Here is an 18,244-nt window from a genome sequence, read left to right on the forward strand (position 1 = left end):
TTAAAACTGTGCTTGGCACGTAGTAAGCACTTAACAAATACCATCACTATTATTATTGAGCACTTCTGTCTCCTCCCTGACCTCCCTGCCTCCTCTCTCCCCATTCCAGTCTATACTTCACAAAAAAATGCAGTCCACACTTTTCACTCCTCACCAACCTCCAGTGGTTGCCCATCCACTTCCACATTCACTCATTCAATCATATTTATTGAGCACTTACTATGTGCAGAGCACTGTACTAAGTGCTTGAAGAGGAACTCCTTACCATTGGCTTGAAAGCCCACAATCAACTTGCTTCTCCTATCATCTCACTGAATTCCTTCTACAGCCCAACCCACGCATTTTGCTTCTCTAGTGCCAGTTTAGCCCTCTCAGGGTCACACCTGCAGAGTTTCCAGTACTCCACCAGTTTCAGCTACGGGAGGGAGAGTCAAGCAGAGACCTACCCATTCCATCCCTAGCTTGGCCAGTGGCTAGCGAGTGGAAGGCAATCTGTTACAAGTCCAAACTCACCCATGCTGGGCAGCAGCGGCATGGGAGAAAGTCGAGGGTAGAGACTCACATTTACTGGTGAAGGGTGGCAAGGGTAAACCGTTTCCTTATTTTTTCCAAGAAAACTCTCTGGATCCACTACCAGAACGATTGCAGATGGAGAGTGGGGTGTTCTGAGAGAGATGTGTTTGTGATGTCGCTATGCATCAGAAACGACTCGATGGCATAAGACAAGAAAAGTGCCATTTTGCTCACTGTGCCCTGAACTCATCTATCTTACCACCAATTCTTTCCCGCACTATCTCTCTGTCCTGAAACTCCCCTCCCTCCACACATGCTAGACCACCACTCTCCCCACCTTCAAAGCCCTATTTAGGTCCCATCTCCTCCTCCTTCTACAATTATGCCCTCTTATACCCTACTCTCTCTCCCTTAGGATTGTTTACGCAGTTAGATCTCTCTTTTATGGGCTTTTGGTATTCACCTCACCCTCAGCCCCAAAGTACTTCATTTATGCAATCACATTTTTTGAGTGCTTACTGTGTGCAAAGCACTGTACTAAGCACTTGGGTGCGTACAATATAACAATGAACTTTTGTACATATCTGTAAATGATGCATTATATTCATGTCTGTCACCCTCTCTAGACTAAATACATTGTGAGCAGGGAATGTGTCTACTAACTATTTTATTGTACTCTCCTCAACTGCTTAGTACAATTCTTTGCACTCAGTAAAATGCTCAATAAAAACCCTTGATTGATTGATCACTTGAAGTGACACTATCAGAGAAGCAGCGTGGCTTAGTGGAAAGAGTCCTGGCTTGGGAGTCAGAGGTCATGGATTCCAATCCCAACTCTGCCACTTGTCTTCTGTGTGACCTTGGGCAAGTCACTCAACTTCTCTGTGTTTCAGTTATCTCATCTACAAAACGGGGATTAAGACTGTGAGCCCGACGTGGGACATCCTGATAACCTGGTATCTATTCCAGTGCTTAGAACAGTGCTTGGCACATAGTAAGCATTTAACAAATACCATCATTATTATCAAGATTAGAACCCAGGTCCTCTGACTCACAGGTTTATGCTCTTTCCATTAGTCCCTCCTGTTTCCTCTAATTATCCTGTGGGGATCATCCCTCGGAACCCTCCAGCTTCTAGTTCAACCTTTTCTTCTTGGCCTTGATTTTGAGCCTTTCTTGCTTTGCTCATTCTGCTCAGGGCTTTTCTAACCCATCCTTACTCTCACAGCTTCTCGACACAGCCTATCGGGCTCCTCAAAGTCCTCTCCCATAACGACCGTGCCTGTGAATGTGCCTCCTCCCATTCCCAGCCTGACGAACGGAAGGCTGGCGACTGCTTCTCCCAGATCCCAGTCTGCCATACCACCCCCGACCCTGACTCAGCTCAGGGACCCCATGGAGCCCAGGGCGCAGTGCGAGCTACTTGGTGGACAGAGATTTCTGCATCCTTAAAGTCAGAGCTCTGTCCCCAGATGAACTGATTATCATATTAATAATAATAACAATAATGGTATTTGTTAAGCACTTACTATGAGCCAAGCACTGTTCTAAGTGCTGGGGTAGATACAAGGTAATCAGGTTGTCCCATGTGGGGCTCACAGTCTTAATTCCCATTTTACAGATGAGGGAACTGAGGCATGGAAAAGTGAAGTGACTTGCCTAAGGTCACACAGCAGACAAGTGATGGAGTTGGGATCAGAACCTACGACCTCTGAAGCCCAAGCCCATGCTCTTTCCACTCCGCTCACCCGAGGAAGGCAACTGAGGGAGTGATTTCATAAACTGAGCTTAAGGATTGCATTATTACTTTTAAGGCCGAGAAAAACTTACTGCTTAGTCTTTTCAAAGACTTCACTACTTGGGTCCTGCCCTCTCTCTCCCCAGTCTTACTTTTCCAGAGGTGAACAGCAAACGTTCCTTTCTCCTAAACCAGTGAACACAATGATGGATAAGGGCTTCTTCCTAGAGGGACATACAATGGCAAGCACAGTTTTCAGACCCTGAGATTGATTCTCCTGCCTCCTGCATTCCAACAGGGAGAACCTGGCTATCCAGATCACATGAATCATCACTGCCTAGTAGGTTGGAATCAGCATTCAAATACCAACATCAAACCATAAGTAAAGGTGAATACTGGGTCAGCCCCTCCATCCATCCAACCCAGTATTCGTCCTCTGCTTTGGAAGAACCTTACAATAATTGCCTCCCTTGACCTATGTCCTCACTGTTAAAAATGGACCATAGAAATCCCTCATGGGATGGTTCATTTTGCATATCTCATCTTGTATATGTCCTTGGAGCTATTCCTTCCCCTTGGCTTGGATGACAGGTCCATGACTGTTGGAAAATCAGTCCTTCTGCCTGTAATACATCAAGACTCCGGAGGTCTCTGTGTGCACCTGGATAATTCTTCCAGTGTGTAATTGGACCCAAGAGGCTTCCTGAATGACATGATAATTTACAGGCAGAGTTGGCTGTGGCAGATTTCAGGGAGCCAAGCAATCACCCAGTCAGATCTCCAATAATCTAAGATCGTGTAATTTCCCTCATTTGAAGTATCCCTGAAGGACTGGAATCCCAGAAACAGCAGCAGCAGGCAGGAGTGGTTTGAGAGTGGATGGAGGAACTTCAATACTTCACAGATAGATGAAACACTTCTACCTCATTACCCAACTAAACAGATTGTCCTCTATCTTTTAATCCCAGCTCCACCACTTGCTGTGTGACCTTGTCAGAGTCACTTAACTTTTCTGTGCCTCAGTTACCTTAACAGTAAAAAATGGGGATTAAGAGTGTGAGCTCCATTTGGGACAGGGACTGTGTACAACCTGATTAACTTGTATCTACCTCAGGGCTCATTACTCTATTTATTTATTTATTTATTTATTATTATTGCTCTATTTATTTATTTATATTACTCTATTTATTTATTTATTTATTATTGCTCTATTTATTTATTTATTATTACTCTATTTATTTATTTATTTATTATTGCTCTATTTATTTATTTATTCATTATTACTCTATTTATTTATTTATTTATTTTACTTGTACATATCTCTTCTATTTATTTTATTTTGTTAGTATGTTTGGTTTTGTTCTCTGTCTCCCCCTTTTAGACTGTGAGCCCACTGTTGGGTAGGGACTGTCTCTATATGTTGTCAATTTGTACTTCCCAAGCGCTTAGTACAGTGGTCTGCATATAGTAAGCGCTCAATAAATATGATTGATGATGATGCTTAGAACAGTGCTTGGCATACAGTAAGCACTTAACAAGTACCATCATTATTAATTATTATTATTATTTTTACTGATCTAGATTGGCCAGGTAGTGTGTCTGATTGGTAGCTGCTAGCCAGGAGCTTTAGTGGCTTTGAGGTTAGAACAGTGCTTGGCACATAGTAGGCACTTAACAAATCTCATTATTATTATCATTATTTGAGCTTTGTCCCACCCTGAGGCCCCTCTGGACTGCAGTGAAAAACAGAGCTACAGCAAGAGGAGGGGACAAGGCTGGGAGAACAAAAAAGCCAGAAATAGGTTCATTTCAGGCAAGCTGATGAAATCAGGGTTCCTTGTGGCAAGATCAGAGTGGGATAAATCAATCAATCCATCATGAGTATTGATTGTGTGCAGAGCAAGCACCAGGAGAGTACAATACATTGCAGTACAGTAGAGAAGCAGCTTGGCCTAGTGGATAATAATAATAATGATGGTATTTGTTAAGCGCTTACTATGTGCCAAGCACTGTTCTAAGTGCTAAGGGAGATACAAAGTAATCAGGTTGTCCCACATGGGGCTCACAGTCTTAATCCCCATTTTACAGATGAGGTAACTGAGGCACAGAGGAGTTAAGTGACTTGCCCAAAGTCACAGAGATGACAATTGGCAGAGCTGGAATTAGAACCCATGACGTCTGACTCCCAAGTCCGGGCTCTTTCCACTAAGCCACGCTGCGGTTACAGCCTGGCCTGGGAGTCAGAAAGTCATAGGTCTTAATCCCACCTCCATCACTTGTCTACTGTGTGACCTTGGGTAAGTCACTTCACTTCTCTGTGCCTCAGTGACCTCATCTGTAAAATGGGGATTGAGACTGTGAGCCCCATGTGGGACAGGGACTTTGTCCAACCCTATTGGCTTGTATCCACTCCAGTGTTTAGTACAATGCCTGGCATTTAGTAAGTGCTTAACAAATACCACAGTTATTATTACTACAATATAACAGAATTAGTATGTTCCCTCCCCACAGTGAGTTTATAGTCTAGAAGGGGAGACAGCTCACTGTGGGCAGGGAATGTGTCTGTTTATTGTCGTATTGTACTCTATCAAGTGCTTAGTACAGTGCTTTGCACACAATAAGCATCAATAAATACAATTAAATGAATGAATGAATGAATGCAGTTAATATATATTTAAATGTATTACTGATATGTACACAGGTGAATTAGGACTGAGGGAGGGGTATATAAAGGGTACAAATCCAAGTACAAAGGAGACACAAAATCAATCAATCGTATTTATTGAGGGTTTACTGTGTGCAGAGCACTGTACTAAGCGCTTGGGAGTGAAAGGGAGTGAAAGAAGAGGAAATGAGGCTTAGCCAGGTAAGGCCTCTTGGAGGACATGCACTTTTAATAAGACTTTGGGGGAGAGTGAACACCTGTCGGATATGAAGAGGGAGGGAGATCCAGGCCAGAGGCAGGACATGACTGAGAGGTTGGTGGCAAAATAGACGAGAGAGATGAGGGGGATGTTTAATGTCTTAGCATCCTGGTTGCAGGAAGATCCTACCTCATTAGAGTTGCCCATTCTGATGGAAAACATCTTCCAAAGAAACACTTGCCTTGAGCAGAGGGGCCCAATTCACCTGGAAACTGGAAGCCTGTAGTGCTTCAGTTCAAGAGAGGTTCTCATTATTGGATACACTTCTGGGACCGCTAATGATGATAATAATGTTGGTCTTTGTTAAGTGGTTGCCGTACGATGTGCTGGGGTAGATACAGCACAGACAGGTCCACCTCAGAACTTGTCCCACATGGGGCTCATGATCAAGGAGATCAGGTGCTTAATCCCCGTTTTATAGGTGAGGAAACTAACACAGAAGTTAAGTGACTTGTCCAAGGTCACATAACAGGCAGAGGGCAGAGCTGGGATTAGAACCCAGCTCCTCTGACTCCCAAGCCTGCGCTTTTTCCATTAGGCCTTGCTGCTTCTCTAGGCCTAGAGACATAGAGAAGCAGCGTGGCTCAGTGGAAAGAGCACGGGCTTTGGAGTCGGAGGTCATGGGTTCAAATCCCGGCTCTGCCAATTGTCAGCTGTGTGACTTGGGGTAAGTCACTTAACTTCTCTGTGCCTCAGTTACCTCATCTGTAAAATGGGGATTAAGACCGTGAGCCCCATGTGGGACAACCTGATCACCGTGTGACCTCCCTAGCGCTTAGAACAGTGCTTTGTACATAGTAAGCACTTAAATACCATTATTATTATTACTAGTAGGAGGAGGAGGAGGAAGAGGAGGAGCTGGAGGTGCAGGATGAGGATGAAGGAGAAGGAGGAGGAAGAAGAAGAGGAAGAGTCCTCTAGACTGTAAGATCTTTGTGGGCAGGGAATGTTTCAGTTCCATTGCTATATTGTACTCTCCCAAGTACTTAGTATAGTGTTCTGCACACAGTAAGTGCTCAGTAAGTACAATTGATCAACTAGGGTAATAACAATGGTATATACTGAGCAACCCATAGTGCAAAGCATGGATTAATACTTGGGGACATACAGTAGAAGCATGAGACATGTTCCAGCCCACAAGTTAGTTCTTGATCTAATGGCACTGCCCTAGATCCCCAGTTTTTGGAGAACCCCTTCAGATGGAAATCCAGTAAGCCCCCTGCCTCTTCTCTGTGAGCAAGAAATTGTTCCCTTTCCCTTCATTCAATCATATTTATTAAGCACTTACTGTTTGCAGAGCACTGTACTGAGCACTTGGGAAAGTACGAGAAGCAGCGTGGCTCAGTGGAAAGAGCACGGGCTTTGGAGTCAGAGCTCATGGGTTCAAATCCCGGCTCTGTCAACTGTCGGCTATGTGACTTTGGGCAAGTCACTTCACTTCTCTGTGCCTCAGTTACCTCATCTGTAAAATGGGCATTAAGACTGTGAGCCCCACGTGGGAAAACCTGATCCCTTGTAACCCCCCAGCACTTAGAACAGTGCTTTGCACATAGTAAGCACTTAACAAATACCATCATTATTATTATTATGATACAACAATAAACAGTGACATTCCCTGCCCAGAATGAGATCAAGTCTGGTGTGAGAGATAGACATCAATACATATAAATAAAATTACGGATATGTAAATAAGTACTGGATGGAGGGGAAGAGCAAAGCATGGCTCAGTGGAAAGAGCACAAGCTTTGGAGTCAGAAGTCATGGGTTCGAATCCCGGCTCTGCCAATTGTCAGCTGTGTGACTTTGGGCAAGTCACTTAACTTCTCTGTGCCTCAGTTCCCTCATCTGTACAATGGGGATGAAGACTGTGAGCCTCCTGTGGGACAACCTGATCGGCTTGTAACCTCCCCAGCACTTAGAACAGTGCTTTGCACATCGTAAGCATTTAATAAATGCCGTTAAAAAAAAAACCTCAAGGTGATGCAGAAGGGAGTAGGAGATGAGAAAAAGTGGGGCTTAGTCTGGGAGGGCCTCTTGGTGGAAATGTGCCTTCAATAAGGCTTTGAAGGGAGGGGAAAAGTAATTGTCTTTCAGATTTGAGGAGAGAGGGCATTCCAGACCAGAGGCAGGGTGTGGGCTAGGGGTTAGTGGTGAGACAGGCAAGGTGGAGGCACAGGGAGAAGGTTAGCATTAGAGGAGCAAAGTGTGTGGCTGGACTGTAGAAGGAGAGAAGTGAAGTGAGTTAAGAGGGGGCAAGGTGGTGGAGTGCTTTAATGCCAATGATGAAGAGCTTTTGTTTGCTGCAGAGGTGGATGGGCAAGGAGTGGAGTTTTTTGAGATGTGGGTGACACGTCCTGAAATTTTTAGTAGAAAAATGATCCGGGCAGCAGAATGAAGTATGGACTGCAGTGGGGAGAGACAGGAGACTGGGAGGTCAGCAAGGAGGCTGACACATTAATCCAAGCAGGATAGGATGAGTAACTGTATTAACATGGTAGCAGATCCATGGTAGAGAAGCAGCGTGGCTCAGTGGAAAGAGCATGGGCTTTGGAGTCAGAGGTCATGGGTTCAAATCCCAGCTCCACCAGTTGTCAGCTGTGTGACTTTGGGCAAGTCACTTCACTTCTCTGTGCCTCAGTTACCTCATCTGTAAAATGGGGATAAAGACTGTGAGCCCCCATGGGACAACCTGATCACCTTGTAACCTCCCCAGCGCTTAGAACAGTGCTTTGCACATAGTAAGCACTTAATAAATGCCATTATTATTATTATTATTATCCTCTAACTCTGGGCAGTTTTAAATAGTGAAAACTGGGATGGTATCCTGTGAACCAAATGTATACGGACAAGGAAACAGACCCAATAAATCGAATTCTACAGGGAAGGGGCCAAACCTTCTCCTTTCCTAGTAACTTCCCCTAAAGCTTTGGCAAAAGCTCAGCACTAAACCAGAACTGAAAATGGTGGCAGTGATGCTGACAGTGAAGAGAAATTTGGCTTTGAGCAGAGAAAGCCAGCTCGCAGCATTCTCGGAGGCCTGTGAGCCTGTTACTGGCAGTCCCTGTGAGACAGGGACTTTTTCCAACTTGATCATCTTGTGAAGCTTCCTAAGGGTCCCTGTTAGGAATATGGGAGAAGGGATTTTTCGAGCAGTTGTTACCCTGACTCCAGATCCTTTGCGATTGAAAGCAGGTGATGGATAGTGTTAGGGGGAGGGCAAAAGATGACGAAGAGAGGGATGACCACAACTCGAGGAATTTTTCCCTCCCAGGTGAAAATGACCAGCTTTTGAGAATCGTCCTTGAAGACCACCCAGTGCTCTTATAATGAACAGGGCGATGATGGGAAATTTGAAGATATGTATCACATCTGTTCAGCACAAAGAACATGGCCATTTGGTGAAAGATGGCACCCTTCAACAAGAACGCTGTCCATGGAACAGATTCCATGTCGGCGCTCCTATTAAAGTGTTACATTTCCGTTATGAAATCAAGATCATGTGCTTGGCAAGGCAACCGGGGCTTTGCGAATGTGAAAAACAAAAATTGGTGATGATCCAAAGCTTCAGTTCTGAATTAAGAAAGAGAAAAAGAGAGGTTCCTGGTGCGAAGGAAAATGGGTAATTTGGGAGAGCATTTTAATATTGGGCATCTGTTCATTGTGAAAGTTCTTAAAGCCCAAGAAAGAAAATAACTATTCTGTGAATACATCAAAAGCAACTTCTTCAGAGGATGGGCCTGGGAGCCAGAGGCCCTGGGATTTTATTGCCTTCTATTCGACAGTAAGCAAGTCACTTACTTTACCTATGCCTCAGTTTCTTCATCTTCGAAATGGGTTCTGCCCTCACACCTATTTAGACCCTGAGCCCCATGTGATATGGGGATTGTTTCCAACTTATCTTTTATTTACATTCAATACAGTGCTTAGCATATTGTATGCACTTAACAAATACCACAACTATTATTAATAACATGATGGGTTAATATTATTAATATTGATGTTATCATTAATAATAACATGGATTTGTTGATAGATTAAATATGTGGGAGGTATGAAAGAGATGAGTCGAGGATAAAGACAAAACTATGGGATTGTGAGATGGGGAGGATAGTGGTGTTGTCTACAGTGATGGGAAACACAGGCACCATCAAATTTTGAACAACAAAATTGGGTGCATTTTAAGAGATCGTATCACGATCTGGTTAGAGGAGAAGCCGTGAATGCCAATCTAGAAGTGAATTTTGGATGAGAATCAACTGTTTGCAATAACTCATTCCTGGAGCCAGGCCTATTATAGGGCACTTTCCCACCTCTGTCCCATTGCTTATGCTATCAAACAGAAATTCCTCACCATGGGTTTTAAAGCACTCAATCAGCTCTCTCCCTCCTACCTTACCTCACTGCTCTACTACAACCCAGGCTGCATACTTCATTTCTGCAATTCCAACCCACTCACTGTATCTCGAGTTCATCTATCTTGCTACTGACCCCTTCCCCACATCCTCCCTCTGACCTGGAACTCCCTCCTGCCTCAAATCGGACAGACCATCACTCCCCCAACCTTCAAAGCCTTACTAAAATCACATCTTCTGCGTGAGGCCTTTTTTTTTTTTTTTACTGTACTTGTTAAGGATGTACTACGTGCCATTTCTGAGCACCGGGGTAGATACATGATAACCAGGTTGGACAAAGACCCTGTCTCACATGGGGCTCCCAGTCTGTAGGAGGGAGTAGGATTTAATCCTCATTTTACGGGTGAGGTAACTGAGGTACAGAGAAGCTAAGTGACTTGCCCAAAGTCATTCAGCAGACAAGTGGTAGAACCAGGATTAATAATAATAATAATGATAATGGTATTTGTGAAGCCCTTACTGTGTGCCACGAACTGTCCTAAGTGCTGGGGTGGATACAAGCAAATCGGGTTGGACACAGTCCCCGTTGCATGTGGGGCTCCCAGTCTCGATCCCCATTTTACAGATGAGGTAACTGAGGCACAGAGAATAATAATGATGGCATTTGTTAAGTGCTTACTATGTGCAAAGCACTGTTCTAAGTGCTGGGGGGGGATACAGGCTGATCAGGCTTTCCCACGTAGGGCACACAGTCTTAATCCCCATTTTACAGATGAGGGAAATGAGGCAAAGAGAAGTTAAGTGACTTGCCCAAAGTCACACAGCTGACAAGTGGTGGATACAGGATTTGAACCCATGACCTCTGACTCCCAAGCCCAGGCTCTTTCCACTGAGCCACGCTGCTTCTCCCTGCTGCTGCTCACTGCTGCTGACTCCCATTCATTCATTCATTCAATTGTATTTATTGAGCACTTACTGTGTGCAGAGCACTGTACTAAGCGCTTGGGAAGTAAAAGTTGGCAACATGCAGACATGTTGGCAACATGTAGACAGTCCCTACCCAACAGCGGGCTCACAGTCTAGAAGGGGGAGACAGAGTCCGTGCTCCATCAGGGGAAGCAGCATGGCTCAGTGGAAAGAGCACGGGCTTTGGAGTCAGAGGTCATGGTTTCAAATCCTGGCTCTGCCACATATCTGCTGTGTGACCTTGGGCAAGTCACTTATTTTCTCTGAGCCTCAGATACCTCATCTGTAAAATGGGGATTAAGACTGTGAGCCCCACATGGGACAACCTGATCACCTTGTATCCCCCCCAGCGCTTAGAATAGTGCTTTGCACATAGTAAGCACTTAACAAATGCCATTATTATTATTATTAATATTATTATATCCACTCCACTACATTGCTTCTGCTTCAAACCCAGATTCTCTGATTCCTAGTGCCATGCTCTTTCCACTAGCCCATGTTGCTTCTCAATGAGGTCTTCCCTGACTAAGCCCTCATTCCCCTACTGCTTCTCCCTTCTGCCTCACCCTTCCACTTGGAACTTTAATCTTTAAGCACTCTATATTCCCCTCCACTCTCAGCCCCACAGAATTTAAATGTCTACCAACTCTACCGTATCGTACTCTCCCAAGATCTCAGTACAGTGCTCTATGCACGGAAGGGCTCAATAAAGGCTTTTCATCGATTGCTGTTCCCTTGGTCTGAAACTCCTCCCACCCTCCTCCAAGAACAAAACGCTTCAGTTGTTCCCCAGAACTCACCCTTGGCACTTATGTACATATGTCTGCTTTTGTTTATGCATTTCAGTTGTTTGTTTATCAGAACAAGCAGTTGTTTGTTCAGTTGTTTTATCCTAATGTGCTTGCGCTGCTTCCTGTTTCATCCTTGTTAATCCTCTGGCTTTCATCAAATATTTCCTGTCTGTCTCTTCCACTAAATCTTGCTCCCTTTATTCATCCCCGCTCCCAGCCCCACAGCCCTTATGTATATATCTGTAATTTATTTATTTACATTAATGTCCGTCTCCCCCTCTAGATTTTAAGCTCGGACTGTGTCTGTTTATTGTTACATTATACTATCCCAAGTGCTTAGTACAGTGCTCTGCATGCAGTAAGCTCCCAATAAATATGATTGACATCCTTGAGGGCAGAAAATGGTGGTCTGGGTACTCGTGTAATGATAATAATAGTATTTGTTAAGCACTCACTATGTGCCAAGCACTGTTCTAAGATCTACCAATCAACCTACACATCAGGCAAAAATTCCTCACTCTCAGCTTCAAGGCTGTCCATCACCTCGCCCCCTCCTATCTCACCTTCCTTCTTTCCTTCTACAGCTCAGCCCACACCCTCCGCCCCTCTGCCACTAACCTCCTCACTGTGCCTCGATCTCGCCTGTCCCGCTGTCGACCCCCAGCCCATGTCCTCCCCCTGGCCTGGAATGCCCTCTCTCTGCACCTCCGCCAAGCTAGCTCTCTTCCTCCCTTCAAAGCCCTACTGAGAGCTCACCTCCTGCAGGAGGCCTTCCCAGACTGAGCCCCCTCCTTCTTCTCCCCCTTCTCCCCCCCTCCCCCCCTGCCTTACCTCCTTCCCCTCCCCACAGCACCTATATATATATATGTATATATGTTTGTACAGATTTATTACTCTATTTTACTTGTACATATTTACTATTCTATTTATTTTATTTTGTTAATATGATTTGTTTTGTTGTCTTTCTCCCCCTTCTAGACTGTGAGCCTGCTGTTGGTAGGGACCGTCTCTATACTGTTGCCAACTTGTACTTCCCAAGTGCTTACTCCAGTGCTCTGCACACAGTAAGCGCTCAATAAATACGATTGAATGAATGACTGAATGAATACAAGGTAGTCAGGTTGTCACATTTGGGGCTCATACTCTTAATCTCCATTTTACGGATGAGGTAACTGAGGCATAGAGAAGTGAAGGGACTTGCCCAAGATCACCCAGCAGGCAAGTAGAAGAGCCAGTATGAGAACTCAAGTCTTCTGACTCCGAAGCACTTGCTCTTTCCACTAAGCCACACTGCTTCTTCAAGTTGTACCATTCCAAGGGTTTAGTTCAGGGTTTAACACTCAGTAAGCACTCGGTATTCAGCATTATAATAATAATAATAATGATGGCATTTATTAAGCACTTATTATGTGCATAGCACTGTTCTAAGTGCTGGGGAGGTTACAAGGTAATCAGGTTGTCCCGCGGAGGGCTCACAGTCTTAATCCTCATTTTACAGATGAGGTAACTGAGGCCCAGAGAAGTTAAGTGACTTGCCCAAAGTCACACAGCTGACAGTTGGCAGAGCCAGGATTTGAACCCATGACCTCTGACTCCAAAGCCTGGGCTCTTTCCAGTGAGCCACGCTGCTTCCCCAGATTTATTATCTGATTTATTATCTGATAAAGGACACCATGAGGGGAAGAATCAGGCCTTCCTGCTATGAGGCATACCTCACCAGTACACTTATCCCCCATGCTGGGGAAGCAGCGTTGCTTAGTGGAAATAGCCCGGGCTTGGGAGTCAGAGGTCTTGGGTTCTAATCCCTCTTCTGCCGCTTGTCAGCTGTGTGACTTAGGGCAAGTCACTTTACTTCTCTGTACTTACTTTCTAGACTGTGAGCCCACCGTTGGGTAGGGACTGTCTCTATATGTTGCCAACTTGTACTTTCCAAGCACTTAGTACAGTGCTCTGCGCGCAGTAAGCGCTCAATAAATATGATTGATTGATTGATTGATTCTCTGGGTCTCAGTTCCCTCATCTGTAAATTGGGGATGAAGTCTGTGAGCCCTACGTGGGACACCCTGATTACCTTGTACTAGCCCAGCTCTTAGAACAGTGCTTTGCACATAGTAAGTGCTTAACAAATGCCATTATTATTATTATTATTATTATTATTATTATTATTATTATCATTTTCATCAATCTCAGAGTGTACAGCTCCCTTGATGAATGGGTTGGAGTCCAGACAATCAATCAATTATATTTATCTGAGCAATTACTGTGTGTGCAGAGCACTGTACTAAGCGCTTGGGAGACTACAATATTATTGAGTTGGTAAACACATTCCCTGCCTGCAGTCCCTCCTTCCTCCCATTTCAGATTTAGGGCAAATGACAAATATCCTGTAAAAGTGATGCAAAGGATCTCAGAGAACATCAGGAGACCCTGGCAGCCGACAGACTAGCTCTGTCTGCCACTTTAGAAAGGAGTGGCTCTCTGGAAGTAGAAGCTTCTAAAGGATCTTTCTTTTTCTGTTTTCAGTGGCATTTGTTGACACTTTCTGCTGCCTGTTGCAGAGGATAAAGCATGGGCCTGAGAGTCAGAAGGTCATGGATTCTAATCCTGGCTCTGCTGGGTGACCTTGGGTAAGTCACTTCACTTCTCTGGACCTCAGTTACCTCATCTGTAAAATGGGGATTGAGACTGTGAGCCTCATGTGGGACAGTGTCCAACCCGATTTGCTTGTATCCACCCCAGAGCTTAGTACAGTGCCTGGCACATAGAAAGTGCTTAAATACCATAATTATTATTACTGTTCTAAGTGCTGGGCTAGATCATGTCAATCATCATCATCATCATCATCAATCGTATTTATTGAGTGCTTACTGTGTACAGAGCACTGTACTAAGCGCTTGGGAAGTACAAGTTGGCAACATATAGAGACAGTCTCTACCCAACAGTGGGCTCGCAGTCTAAAAGGGGGAGACAGAGAACAAAACCAAACATACTAACAAAATAAAATAATAAAATAAAATAAAATAAATAGAATAGATATGTACAAGTAAAATAAATAAATAGAGTAACAAATATGTACAAACATATATACATACATGCAATCAGGTTGGGCCCAGAACCTGCCCCTCGTGGGGATCACGGTCTAAGTTGGAGTGAGAGCAGACACTGAATCCCCATTTTACAGATGAGGAAAATGAAGCACAGAGAAAGCAAAGTGCTTTTCCCCAAGGTAGCAGAGCCGGAATTAGATCCCAAGTCCTCTGATTCCCAGGCCTTTACTCTTTATGCTAGGCCATGCTGTTTTGATCCACAGTCAAGGAGGCAGAATTGAAAAGAGCACCAGGCACATCAGAACCCAAACAGGACAACGTGGATACAGACAAGAGTGGCTTGATTTGTGAGTCTCATGATGTCTTTTCATTCGTACCCCTCGACTGGAGTGACATAGAGAAAGACACATAACATCTCTGGGTTTCAGTTCCCACCTCACAAAATTAGAATTCAATACCTGTTCTTCCTCTTAGACTGGGAGCCTCATATGTGGTCAATGATGATCAGTAACACCTTTTTACAAAAGATGGGAGTAAACACTCTAATGGACTTTCCTCAAGGATGGTTTGTTTCCAAGTTTTTTATGCAGCCTCTGTCCACATCAATATGTAATTTGCCGGATAAATTTTGGACAGGGCAATCTGACCTGCATAAATACAGGTATGTCTTTTTTTAAGTCATCGAATATTCTGAAAGACGGAGTAGATAACGAAGCTCTCTCATAACAAAAAAAAAAAGAGTTAAGAAAACTTCCTGTGTGGATTTCAGGGGACCTGGGTTCAAGAATATTTTCTTGCTCAAAGAGGCAGGTAATAACAATCCCCATAATTCTCAGATTCGAACTGAATATTAAGCTTCTTTGTCTTGTCAGGCCAACCGGAGACACAGGCAGATGGGTAATTGGGGGACAACAAGGTTTGTATGGAATTTCTACAATCATTTTTAAGGTTACAGTTATCAAGTGCAGAATAGAATTACTTCCAGAAAAACCTAGCCCCAAATTGGGATTATCCCACAAATAATAATAATTGTGGTATTTGTTAAGTGTTTACTATGTGCCAGGGATTGTGCTAAGCACTGTGGTAGACCCATGTTTGTCAGGTTGGACGCAGCCCCTAACCCCCCTGGACCTCACAGTCTTAATTCCCACTTTACATATGAGGTAACTGAGGCCCAGAGAAGTGAAGTGATTTGCTCAAGGTCACACAGCAGACAAGTGGCAGAGTCAGGATTAGAACCCAGGTCCTTCTGACTCCCAGGCTTGCGCAGAAGGCGCCGCTGCTTCCAATAGATTCCTCATTTTTCTGGCAACAGTATTCCTCCATTGCAAGTTCTTTGGCCTAGTGGATAGAATCAGGTCATGGGTTCTAATCCTGCTCTGCCACGTGTCTGCTGTGTGACCTTGGGCAAGTCACTTCACTTCTCTGGGCCTCAGTTACCTCATCTGTAAAATGGGGATTAAGACCGTGAGCCCCATGTGGGACAACCTGACTACCTTATATCTACTCCAGTGCTTAGAACAGTGCCTGGCACATAGTAAGCGCTTAACAAATACCATTATTATTATTATTATTATTAAGAGTCCTATCTTTTGCTTCTGGTACATATTTTCTAAGAACCTGAGAAGCAGCATGGCCTAGTAGAAAGAGCACTGGCCTGGAAATCAGGGGACCTGGGTTCTAATCAAGCACTTAATACAGTACTCAAGTGCTTACTACAGTGTTTTGCACAGTAAGCATTCAAAATGATTGAACGAATGAATAATTCATTCATTCATTCAATCGTATTTATTGAGTGCTTACTGTGTGCTGAGCACTGTACTAAGCACTTGGGAAGTTCAAGTTGGCAACATATAGAGATGATCCCTACCCAACAGTGGGCTCACAGTCTAGAAGATCCTGGCTCTGCCAGCTGACTGCTGTGTGACCTAGGGCAAGTCACTTAACTTGAAGCAGCGTGGCTCAGTGGAAAGAGCCCGGGCTTTGGAGTCAGAGGTCATGGGTTCAAATCTCGGCTCCGCCAATTGTCAGCTGTGTGACTTTGGGCAAGTCACTTAACTTCTCTGTGCTCCAGTTACCTCATCTGTAAAATGGGGATTAAGACTGTGAGCCCCCCGTGGGACAACCTGATTACCTTGTTACCTCCCCAGCGCTTAGAACAGTGCTTTGCACATAGTAAGCGCTTAATAAATGCCATTATTATTATTATTATTATTCTCTGCATTTCAGTTCCCACATCTGCAAAGTGGGGATTCAAAACCTGCTCTTCCTCTTACTTAGACTGTAAGCCCCTTGTGGGCCTGATTATTTTGTGTCTATCCCCGGTGTTTAGTACAGTGCAGTGCATGGCACATAATAAGCCCTTAACAAATACCATTAAAAAACCCCAAAAAACAAAGTCCTAGCACTGTGCTCTGCACACAGTACTCAGCACCCAGAAGGCATTCGATAACTCTTGAAGATGGAGCTGGATTCCAGCTATGAGAAGGTGGCACTGCCCACTGCCCACTGCTAATCTCCTCAACGTACCTCGTTCTCGCCTGTCCCGCCATCGACCCCCGGCCCACGACATCCCCCGGGCCTGGAATGCCCTCTCTCTGCCCATCCGCCAAGCTAGCTCTCTTCCTCCCTTCAAGGCCCTACTGAGAGCTCACCTCCTCCAGGAGGCCTTCCCACACTGAGCCCCTTCCTTCCTCTCCCCCTCGTCCCCCTCTCCATCCCCCCCATCTTACCTCCTTCCCTTCCTCACAGCACCTGTAGATATGTATATATGTTTGTACATATTTATTACTGTATTTATTTATTTATTTATTTTACTTGTACATATCTATTCTGTTTATTTTATTTTGTTAGTATGTTTGGTTTTGCTCTCTGTCTCCCCCTTTTAGACTGTGAGCCCACTGTTGGGTAGGGACTGTCACTATATGTTGCCAACTTGTACTTCCCAAGCACTTAGTACAGTGCTCTGCACACAGTAAGCGCTCAATAAATACGATTGATTGATTGATTGATTGCCCAGATAGATGCAAATCTTTTTGTTTTCAAGTTTGTGTTTTTGTGGTCTTCAAGTATCTCCTGAAATATCCCACACAATCATTGCATTTCCCTTTGTATTGCCTTCCACCTTCCATTCCTACCAAGTCTTCCTTCAGACTTGCCTATGTGCGCGCACACATACACACACACACTCTCTCTCTCACACACACACACACACACACTCACACACATACACGCAAATATTAATTGGGTTTGAGTCACCCTTCTGGTGAAGCAGAGACCAACAGTAGCAAGAGTAGCCAGTGACAAGATCAAATAACTTCTGTGTAACTCAGACGGAGACCGTGACTGAGACACTCTCTTATCACCTTTTCATTCAATTGTATTTATTGAGCGCTTACTGTGTGCAAAGCATTGCACTAAGGGCCCGGGAGAGTACAACAGAACAATAAATAGATGCATTCCCTGCCCACAGCGAGCTTACAGTCACCTGCCACTTCCCCTCTGCTGTTCTTTGCTAGGCTCCTGAATAATAACGATGGCATTTGATAAGTGCTTACTATGTGCAAAGCACTGTTCTAAATGCTGGAATGTCCATTTGTTACCTTTACTTCTCTGGGCCTCAGTTACCCCATCTGTAAAATGGGGATTGAGACTGAGCCCCATGCGGGACAGAGACTGTTTCCAACCCAATTTGCTTGTATCCACCCCAGCGCTTAGTACAGGGCTCTGCTCACAGTAAGTGCTCAGTAAATTCCATAGATGATGAAATACTACGCGCATGTTATCATTATGAAACTGAAACACTTGGGGTTTTTCTTCAAGACGTTGTTTGTTTTTCCAAGTATATTCAATCCATTCATTCAATCATATTTATTGAGTGCTCACTGTGTGCAGAGCACTGTACTAAGCACAG

The 18,244-nt window shown here is 44.4% G+C and overlaps 1 non-coding gene across 1 annotated transcript; it reads left to right on the forward strand.

Annotated features, from left to right (window-relative positions):
* Nucleotides 1-365: 365 nt before the first annotated feature.
* On the forward strand, nt 366-503 carry LOC119934435. Its single transcript, XR_005452935.1, has one exon. It is a non-coding gene; the product is annotated as a small nucleolar RNA SNORA7 (small nucleolar RNA).
* The last annotated feature ends 17,741 nt before the right edge of the window (nt 504-18,244 follow it).

This window comes from Tachyglossus aculeatus, chromosome 1 (assembly GCF_015852505.1).
Source record: "Tachyglossus aculeatus isolate mTacAcu1 chromosome 1, mTacAcu1.pri, whole genome shotgun sequence".
In the NCBI taxonomy this organism is placed as follows: Eukaryota; Metazoa; Chordata; class Mammalia; order Monotremata; family Tachyglossidae; genus Tachyglossus; species Tachyglossus aculeatus.